This window comes from Micropterus dolomieu, linkage group LG13, assembly GCF_021292245.1.
Source record: "Micropterus dolomieu isolate WLL.071019.BEF.003 ecotype Adirondacks linkage group LG13, ASM2129224v1, whole genome shotgun sequence".
Lineage (NCBI taxonomy): Eukaryota > Metazoa > Chordata > Actinopteri > Centrarchiformes > Centrarchidae > Micropterus > Micropterus dolomieu.
This window is the reverse complement of record NC_060162.1, coordinates 11,468,369-11,478,688: the sequence shown is the minus strand read 5'-3', so window position 1 is coordinate 11,478,688 and position 10,320 is coordinate 11,468,369. Positions and strand designations below refer to the sequence as shown.

At 41.2% G+C, this 10,320-nt stretch overlaps 1 protein-coding gene across 4 annotated transcripts in view; it reads left to right on the top strand.

Annotated features, from left to right (window-relative positions):
* The first annotated feature begins 4,188 nt into the window (after positions 1–4,188).
* sema4d (sema domain, immunoglobulin domain (Ig), transmembrane domain (TM) and short cytoplasmic domain, (semaphorin) 4D) overlaps positions 4,189–10,320 on the top strand; it is a 40,431-nt gene continuing 34,299 nt past the window's right edge. Inside the window, exon 1 of one of the 4 annotated variants that reach the window (XM_046066243.1) lies at positions 4,189–4,354. The gene's annotated coding sequence lies outside the window, so the exon portion shown is untranslated. Of the gene's footprint in view, positions 4,355–9,852; positions 9,873–10,320 lie in introns of those variants that run through there. The other 3 variants (XM_046066245.1, XM_046066241.1, XM_046066242.1) reach the window with 3 other exon arrangements.

Sequence of the window (10,320 nt, the reverse complement as noted above, 5' to 3'; positions counted from 1 at the left end):
GCCTTTTAGCAAAGAGATCTCAGCGTTTTTTTTCTTCCATCTGCTTGCTCTTGTGCTAGCAGCATATCACTAACCTCTACACCAGTAAATTTGGAACATTAACAATTGCCTGAATGTAAAGGAATTAGGCTGCAATTGCAAACTGACCCATTAGCTGGATTAAATTGAACTATAGTTACAAAAAACCCTAATTGGGTCCCTTACAATATATTTATTAAAGTTAACAGTAGGACATACCAAAATAGTAAATATAAACAACCCATTACAAGGTACAATATATTATACAAAGTATTAATTTATCTCTCACATAGCAACTCTGATACAACAATGATATTAAATTAGTCATGTAGGCTATTTATCGACAATATGGCATGGTTTTAAAAATTATATAGAATAAAAGCATTTCTTTGACCAGTGTGAATGTGCACAACACAATTTGAGATAACAGATCTGCTAAATTGCACAGAACAGAAAAACAAGCTTTATGTGTTGCTTTAGTAAATTTAAGTTATGAGCACTCAGTGTCCATGGAAAATTACACCCTTTAACTCACAAATGAAATGGACTGCCTGAAAGATTAGATTACATATTTAATGCAATAAAGTGACCTGTATTGGTTCTGTATTTAGTAATCCCTTTTTTTATACCATTTTGTATAACACAGAAGTAACCTAATTCAGACTTCAGGTCAGAACATGTGAACTGGCTGGAGAGGTGATACTAAGGGTACCACTGTACCACTGCTACTCTTGACATGGACATGGCTATTTGTAGGCTGTTAAAGGACTGACCCATTAACCCTAAACCTAACCCTCGCATTGTTTTAACGACGTCAATACAATTTACTGATAGCAGATTTGCAAACATTGTACAGTAGCCTATATGTACACACGTAATAAATTAAGGTCCTGCCAGAGGGCGCAGTTAGTCAGTCTATTGGAGACGTGAGGCAGGATTTCCGGTGATATTTCACAAATCATAACAACTCCATCATGGTCTCTGATGGAACAATTTAAAGATAGGTTGCCGAACCACAGAGACTGTTTATTATAAATGAAGCCGAAACGGCGTAAATATGATGCCGTGTTCGATATTTGTCACTAGATGGTGGTGCTTCGCCACATTCGTGTTAGTTAACCTGCTTTATTGCAAAACAATGATGTTGATGATATGAAATAACCAACCTGGCCATAATTCATATTTACACTATTCGTTTAGGAAAATATCTGGGCAAATAAATAAGCTTAAATTCTCCCAAAATATGTCATTGCATTAACTCCTCCTCTTCAAGGAAAGTGGGAGAGTAAATGTCAAAGAGGAGAGGCCAGGCCAAGGCTGCAACATACAAACTCAAAGCACACCAAACGCCTGCCATTCCACTTCTGTAGGCTATGTTGAGTGCCCTAGTTACACTGGCCCACAGGAAATATTTCTGTTCAATGGTATTTAAGATGGTTGCTCACCAACAGTCTTTGCAGGTGTCTGAAAAAAACAATGCCAACAATATTTCTTGAGCAAACGTCTGTCTTGCAGCTTGTTCTGATATCACTGTTTCTTACATTTCTTCAGTAGCGGAAAAAGGGGAAGACATTTTTGTGAATATCTGATGATTAGTTCATCATTAAGCAACATCACACCATTTCTAAGTGTACAACAACACTGTTTTAACCTATGTTCATATCTGTAAGACCTCACTTCTTCAGAAATGTATATTGAAAAATGTTTTAAATTATCAGCCATAAAAGCCTCTGTGTATTAAAACATAAGCTCTGCAGAGTCTTGTACTAAAAGTCATATAGGTGATCATTTTCCATTTAAACTCCAGAGTTTACTGCATATACTTGTGAGTGGCCATGACTTCTGACTCTTGTGGTGTCAATCCTGTCCCATACCACAACCCACAACACATGCACTCTTCTCTTCACTGATCTCAGACCAGCGCTGGCCCTTCCAGTGTTGTGAATGATTATGGTCTGCCTTGTAGCATGGATACACCAGCTGGGGACTCTAAATATATCCAACTGGTGTTTCTGAAGAGCTTAGGCATGGAGATCATATACTGACACTGGAAATCTACACCTAACTCTATAACTTTCTCCTCTATTGTGTTTGTCTATTCTGATTCGCTGTCTCAGCTATATTTACATTTGGGCATTCATCTGATATTTTGTTTATTTAGAGCTGCATTCAAATAAGCTTCACAGTGTCTTGTCTTTGTTTCCCAGTGTCTGTCTGTCCTTTTAAGTATTAAAACAGTCATTCTTTTAAGTAAATTAACCGCCAACAAGTACAACTTCTGTGTGCATGAAAGAGAGACAATATAAGAAAAGGGGGACAGACAAAAATGACCTACATATAGAAATCAGAAGTACAGAAAATGTATCTATAAAAATGCAGATCTGCCTAAGTGGCTACAAATCATTTGAGCTCCAGTATTACATTTGGGTTTCAGCACACATTCCTCAATCACCTGTTTTCTCTTAGCAGCACATGTCACAGAGTGAGTGAAGATAAACCCAGCTGCTTTACGTATTAATTTCAGGCAGCACTTACCGTCCCCTTTTAACTCCAGCCAGCCTTCAACTCTTAAGCTCAAATCACCAGGGGGTGATATGAAAATAAACAATTTGTAGTATAGCTGATGATGCCTGGGAGTATTGGCATATTTAAGGATACGGCCTAATTCTTCCCCAGATATTATCGACTTATTTCAGTTCAACCGGGCAGGTAAATTTCTCAACATTTGTTGTTCAGTGAACCCACAAAGCAGCCTCAGAGGTAGACTGCAACGCTGTTCTATCTAACACCCGCAGCAATCTGTCTTTTAGTCAAAGATGGTATTGTATTCAGTCCGCAGTGCCATGGAAAGCCCCTCTCCCTCCTCCTCTGCCCTGCACAATGAGACAAGGGTCAGCCTGTCTTTCCTCCACTGTGTTTTTGATTCACTTCTGCACTAGGAAAATGTTGTACAAACTTTGACCTCCAACAGTGACCTTTTAAACCCACTGGCCCCACCTGCAGAGTCCCCTCAGCCAAGGGTTAAGGTAACTGATTCTTAACCAAGGCCGTGGCTAGCTGCCACAAATGACATTGGTGTCATGTCCTCGGTCATATTAAATCCATTTTAAATTAATACATTTGTGGGGTTTAAATTAGTGAATGATTTGTATTCACCACCAAATTTACATGTAGTGTAGTGTAGAGAAGGCTTTGACACTTAAAAAAACTCCTAGGCAATGTAGATACAAAGCAGATTTTTTAAGTGGAATTTGTACTCATGACTTCAGTATTTCTAAAATCCTGGCTACAGTGACGGTGTGCAGGCACCAGTTAGCAGCTGTCTATTATGGTATTACAGTGGTAGAAGACATATTTGGGTCATTTACAAGTAATACCACAACGTAAAAATACTTCACAACAAGTGAAAGTCCTGCATTCAAAATTCAATAGAGTAAAAGTACAGCGGTTTTAAATGCAATGCAGAATGGCCGTTTTTAGATTGTTATAATAATATTATTGGACTAATGATACAGATGTAAAAACATATAAACACTGCTGTGATGTTTTTAATTACTTATAATAATGCATCCTACTTAATATAATCTGATCACATGTTTTGGATGAAATTTTCTGCATTGTAACGATCAACTCAAGCTGTCAATAAACGTAGTGGAGCAAATATTTGCCTCTGTAATGTGGTGGAGTATAGGTGTAAAGAAGTATAACATTGAAATATCCTCTTTTATACCATTTACAAATTTGTCAGTCTTTGTCTTAATTTAAATAACTTTAATCACTTTTTTAAACTAACTTTTCCCCCCCTCTTACAAATTCCTCATTCACTCTTGAACTCTTGAAGAAATACTCAGATCGCATCATTCAGAACATAAAATACCAAAAGTAAAAGTACTCATTATGCAGACAGCCCCATTTCAGATTAATATGATTATAGTTTGTTTAAAATTTCTGAATTTAAGTAATAGTATCTAAAGCTGCTAAATAAATGTAGTGTAGTCAAAAGTAGGTACAAAATTTACCTCTGCAAGTGGAGTAGAAGTATGTAGCCTAACATAAAGAGTAAATGTACTTTAAAATTGTACTTAAGTACAGAGTAATCCACCACTGGCTCTGGGTGTATAAAAACAAAAAAGTCCAGGATGAAGCTGTCTCTGAAGGAAACCTTGGCCTCTCACCACCACCACCTCCCCCTGCACCCTCCCCCTGTCTGTTGATACCGCAGCCCGGAGAGGTTTGAATCCAGTCGGCGGCCATGCTGAGCTGAGAGAGAGAGAGCTGCTGCTGCACCGACGCTCATTTCCGTACCCACCGGGACAAAGAGGAAAACTTCCCCACGGTGAGTTGTACCTGTGCAGACTTTACTCTCTAGATAGCTGTTAAAAGTAACGCCGGGCCTTTTTCTGTTTCAGCTTGATAAGTTATTTCAGCCTGTGCCCCGCTGGTCGTATTCATGCGTGCTGTCGCGGACTTCAAGCTCAGCTGCACTTGTTGCACTGTGGCTGAAACCCCACTGAGACACAAAAGAAGAAAAACGCAGCGTTATAGTTGCCTTTTTCGGGAGCTCTTCCGCGTTTTGACTGCGCATAAAACTTTTAAATATAATTTACCGCCACATTTCAAAGCCTAACTGTAGTTAAAAAAAAAAAAAAAAAAAAGTTAGCGGACGAGTATTGGGGTCAAGAGTCCACGCAGTCGCTGACACCGTCCTTGAAGAGCAAAATAACTCGTGAATATAATATTTCGTGTCCAGCAGGCAGTGCTCACGCAAATCTTTTTAAAGATTAAACTCCCCTTGCACTTTCAAAATAAAGTTCTGGCACCCAGAGGTCATTTAGGGGTTTCTACCTTTGGCACGCATAATTTAAGGGTGCTCTTTCACTGCAACGACAAAAGACGCTTCATTGACAGCACCAAAGGACATATCCACATAACCGCAGTTTATATGAAGACTGGTTGGCGCATCCAGTTGGCATCAAACGAAATAAAGACCTGCAGCATACTGTGAGATGTCAAGATGTTTTTGTAGTTGTTCAGCCTGGAGGACCAGTCCAGTGCAGCTGGGGATCATCAGTGGATGCTCATAAACATTTCACCTGCATGCATGTCTAGCCTTAGTTGGTGTGGAGATATGTGGACAGGAGGCAGTAATAAGAAGTTATGGAGCTGCTTTCTGTCTCACTATTTGCCCTCTGGCCTGGCTAACTTAAGCCCTGTGTCTCTGTGTGACTCTGTTGGCTCGGTGCACTACAATTCAAGCTACACCATCATCACCGTGTTCCTACTCTTGGACTTTCTTCAACCCTGAAATGAAGTACAGACTTTTGAGAGACAGAGGGAGAGAAGGATGCCTTTGCAAGCCCCAGTTGTGATCAATCTCAAATGTTCGGGGATTCCAACTTCTCAAGTATTGGGAATTGCTCCATTTCCTTGTCTTATAGTAAACTGATTATTTCACTGATCAACTGCAGGTTAATTTCTCCGTCAATTAAGCGTTTGGTCTATAAAATGTTAGACAATAGAGGAAAATGCCCATCACAATTCCCTAACGCCTGCCTTCATATTGTTTATTTTGTCCAAACAAGAGATTCAATTCACTATCATGGAAGACTAAGCATATATTCACATTTGAAAAGCTGGAACTAGTACATAATAAAAAAAATAGAAATGACTGTTAATTGTCTGTCCACTGATTCATTGTTTCAGCTCAGAAAAGATATTATTTTTCTAAAATGCCAAATGTTTGATGGTTCCAGCTTCTCAAATGTGAGGAATTGCAATCTTGCATTATAGTCGAATGTTTTGGACTGTGGGTCTAATTAAAGCTATTTGAATACATGTGATTGGCTTTTTAAGAATTTAAACAAGTTAAAACAAGTTTATCAAGAAAATAATCTACAAATGAACTGCAGGCACATTCCTGATAAATAGAAGAGTTTGTGAAATTGTTATGCCTTACCCACACACCCTTTAACATTTCATATACGTGCGTAAGAAATTCATAAAGAAATGCACCTCACTTAAGCGTAAAGTAACACCCCTCACATTACTGTGGAATTTTGAAACATGCCATCCACTTAGTTTTTCCCTAAATACAACTGTTGTGTTTTCTAAATCTGTTTTCCACAGCTTCATTAGTGACATTAACCATCCCTCCTCTCGCTCCTCTTTGCACCAGCAATTCACCAAAATGCAACCCAAGGCTTTGACATCCCTTCTCACGCGGCCTCACTAAGTAATTCTTCTGCCTCATGGAGTTTGATTCCACAGGTCCTTGGCTGGGTCATATTAGGCATGGGGGCAGCCACCCGGATCTTGTCAATATGATAGGCTGGCTGGCGCTTCAGTGGCACCGGGGAAAGCCAGAATCATGTCAGCCAGACCCTCAGGGGGGGCTGGAGAACCAGCCAGAACAGGATATTGCTGTGTGATCATTCACCAGCAGCAGACAAATCATTAAACCAGTGGCTGCATGCCGCTGAGCGGTTCAGGCATTTCTGTCTGTCACTCTGACTTTCCCTCAGGTTACAGGTTGTGTTTGCGTTTTGAGGTTGTCACTGCATCTTATCATCCCGTCATCAAGGATAAATAAAGTAGCTTTACTGTTCTGTGTGAAAATAGATGGGTATGAGAGGAGTAAAATGTAATCAATCTTCCATCATCCAGCCCTTATCTCTGATGGTCATAGTCTTGCAGTTTTTGATTTAGGCCGGTTTCTTTGATTTGACATCAATCCATTTTGTGTTTTAACTTTCCCATACCTGCTTTTTATGGGAGGAAATCTTTGCACACATGTTTCCCAAGACTTCCCATTTTAGGAAAGCTAACTAGTCTATTTTTAACACGTGTCTGTACTTGATTTGTTCTAAATTCTGTTAGTGGGGAAACTGAACCATCTTGGTGCTTTTTGTCTTTTTTCCCCACATTCATTGGAAGCACAGGATTCACATGTGCTAAATTACACAGAACGCTCTTACTTGTTTATAATAACCATACGGAAGCACGCAAGCCTGTCTTTAGAGACTTTTTTTAATCAATTTAAAATGGGTGGGAAATGGGAATTTAGTCATGAACTGCATGGCTGAAAGAGCGCTTTGTCTTAAACTTGAACTTTGTGCAGAAATGGAATTTGTTTTGGATGTCAGGGGTTATTTACTTGGATGCCTTGTTTGGGTTAAAGAAGAAGTCCTGGCTGTTTGACAGATTTCTCTCTCGTAAAAAGTTGGCGCACTGAAAATTGCTTCTCCTTGGAGCGTATCCAGTGTTGCATATAGGCTCGCATGTTACTCACATCACATGCTGTGTTCATGTGCTACTCTTCAAATCCAAATGCAATTACTCGACCGCCTCAAAAGACACCCCGTTTTAAGAGACGTCACGTTTCTTCACATGCTTACAGTGAGCGACTGTCAGGTTATTGAATAAACTCTTAGTGGATTTGAGGGTGACCATTCATGAGCCCTCAAAGGCTTTCAACTCATCTCCTTTGCTGGGTCTGGTCTTGCCTGTTCTTCTGATAGAAAAGGCTGAAGAATACCTGCATATGTTCGTGCAGAAGCACCCCACCGCCTGCTGTGGAGGTCACTGTAAAAGATGGTGCGTCTTTGACATGGCCACAAGTGACCCCTTATTGTTCCCTCTTGCTCATTAGAAATCTAATTATCCAGACCGAATATCCTGGCAGTCGAGTCAGCGGGCAAGACTCTTTGTTTAATTTAAAATCGTACGCACAGCATGCCAAAAGACGAGCCATGCACAGGTCAACAGTAGTGACCTTTCATACAAGCTGATTAATTGCCATGGTTTTAAGAAACAAGGTAGGCAAGTTTGATGTATGACTTGCAGCTTTTGGTCCTGCAGGAGTTGAAGGGTAGAGGTCAGGGACCAATCTGTGCTGCTCTGCTATAGAGGTGTGATGTGGTGGCTCTGTGGAGCACACATCTGGGCCTACCCCCCACCTCCTTTTGAAACGCACACAAACCTCCACTGCCACACCCAAGTTACCCCACCACCCTCAGGCTGGAATAATTTCCTATTGGCAAAGAGAGTAGCTTCTGGCTCCATGTCAGCAGCAGACAGTGGCATGTGTAGGCACTTTTGTGTTTGTGCTTGTGTTTTACTGGCCATGCATAATGCATTGCTGCATTCCAGAGATGTCTCTGCAAAAGTGTCTCATGATTTGAATGGTGGTTACGAATCTGTATACTAGGGTTATAATTTCCTGTTTTTCTTGGTTTTATTTGTTAGGTAACAATAAAGGTGAAGAACAGTCCACACCCTGCTAGGCTTAGTCGCTTTTAGTCAGTGGCCAAAAGTAGCTATAATAGCGTCCACAGCAGTCATTTATTTCTTTTGAAAATGCTGGCAACATTAATGTACAGGAAACCTGTGAAGATTCCCAAGATGCTGCACCCATTGCTGTGACTGCTTCTGCTGAGAGTGCAGGAAACCTACTGATGCGTTGCTGCAGTGCTATTGACAGCTTACTTGATGTTTTGAAAAGGTTCCCAGTGTTGTGGAGTTGGGAGCAGGGAGCTGGAAGGGAATGGAGTGGGGAGCTAGCCTACATACAGTACATTCTGTTACTGAGGAGGATATCACTGAGTGACACAGCTGAATGGAGAAGGTGCTCTCTGTCTTTGTGCAACGTTCATCTGTAATGAAGCAGTTCAGTGGTTAAAGGCTCAGTAGCGTCTGTTTTATAGGTGATAGTTTTGCATAGGGAAGACATTGCGTGACGAACTTAATTTGCAGCTTAATCAGCAGATTTTTAATACGTTGTGCTTTTTATCAGTTTGTTGTCGCTCAGGGTTTGATTTGGTTAGTGTTTGCATAGTCCCAGCATCAACGGTCCTTCGCCTGAGAATGCAAACTGTCTTTACAGTTAACGTGTGTTGCCAGTTTATTAGGTACAGCTAGGTAAAATAATGTAATGCAACTGCCGTGAAATAAATCCTACCTTCACGAAGGTTCTAATGTTTTGTTGTTTTGTTTTATTGGAGAGGTGTTGATTCAGTGTTCAGCTGTTTCAGTTATTACTCAGACCTCGTTGAGATAAAGGCGGACATAATGCACCTTTTAACCATACATTTTTAAACCTCTAAGTTTTAGCTAACTAATAAACTGGCGACTGAGTGGACATCACCCAATGCTAAAAACAGTGCTGAGATAGGGCAGCAGCTGGACCTGCGGTCCCCATTAATTTCTTAAAGGAAGGGGAGGGGGGGAGGAACGTCGCCACAACAATAGACACACTCCTACAGACGCACATAGACACTACCCTAACCTCAACCCCCTCCCCCCTCTTCACTACCCTCACCCAAACTTCCCCCTCCCCCTTCTCAGCAATTGTGTGCATTGACGCTTTCCAGAGGCACGATCGCTGTGCTGTCGCTCTCCACTGGCGAGCAGCGTTTGACTGCTGTGACAGGGGAAAGGCAGTCCTGGCCGTTGTGTAATACACTCAGATGAAGGATAAGGGTAGAGTCTGCCACTGACATGCGCTAATGTGAAACGGGACTTTAATGCAAGCACCATCTCTCTACCCTTTGCAGCCTCTTGTGCCGTTTTTTTTTTTTTTATTGTACAAGATAGAAAGAAAGAGGGAGACCGAAGGAGGAAGGGTGTGTGTGTGTGTGTGTGAGTGTGAGAGAGAGAGAAGGAGCATGACCGGAGAGAAGGGAGGGAGGAGGACAGACAAGTCGTGCGGGATGGTCACATTTATTTCATCTGTCATGCAAAACAGCGGTGACTTTCCCAGTAATAACTGTGACTGAGCCGGGTTGGAAGAGCCCCTCTCTCTCTCTCTCTCAGCGCTCTTCTCTCTCAACCTGCAGGATCTCTCCACTCAGACTATGGTAAGATTTACGTCGCAAATGGCTTGTGAGGAGTGTGAGTGCTGGCATCTCACAATGTCCACACCTTTTCCCTATGTCATAGCAATCAGATATGTTTTTATGTTTACTCCGCAGAGTCTCCAGGACAGTGCATGCTATTTTTACCCAAATCTCATCGGGGGGTAAATAATTCAGTATTTTCATAATTCAGTGAGTGGGGCTCTGCTGTTCCTTATTTGAGGAAATACCCACACAGTTTACTTTCTGCTTTTTGCCGCACTTTGAGCTAAGACTAAGAAGAAGAGAAGAGGGCAGTTTTTAAAATTATTTGAACTGTTGTCTACTGTTTTGTTTGCAGTAAAGCTGGCTGGACACTGTACGGATTGTCTGAGATTAATTTTAGAACTGGGCCGAGTTTTTGCCATATCAGTTATGCAGCACAGTTTGAGGTGGGTCATGATGCGTGATT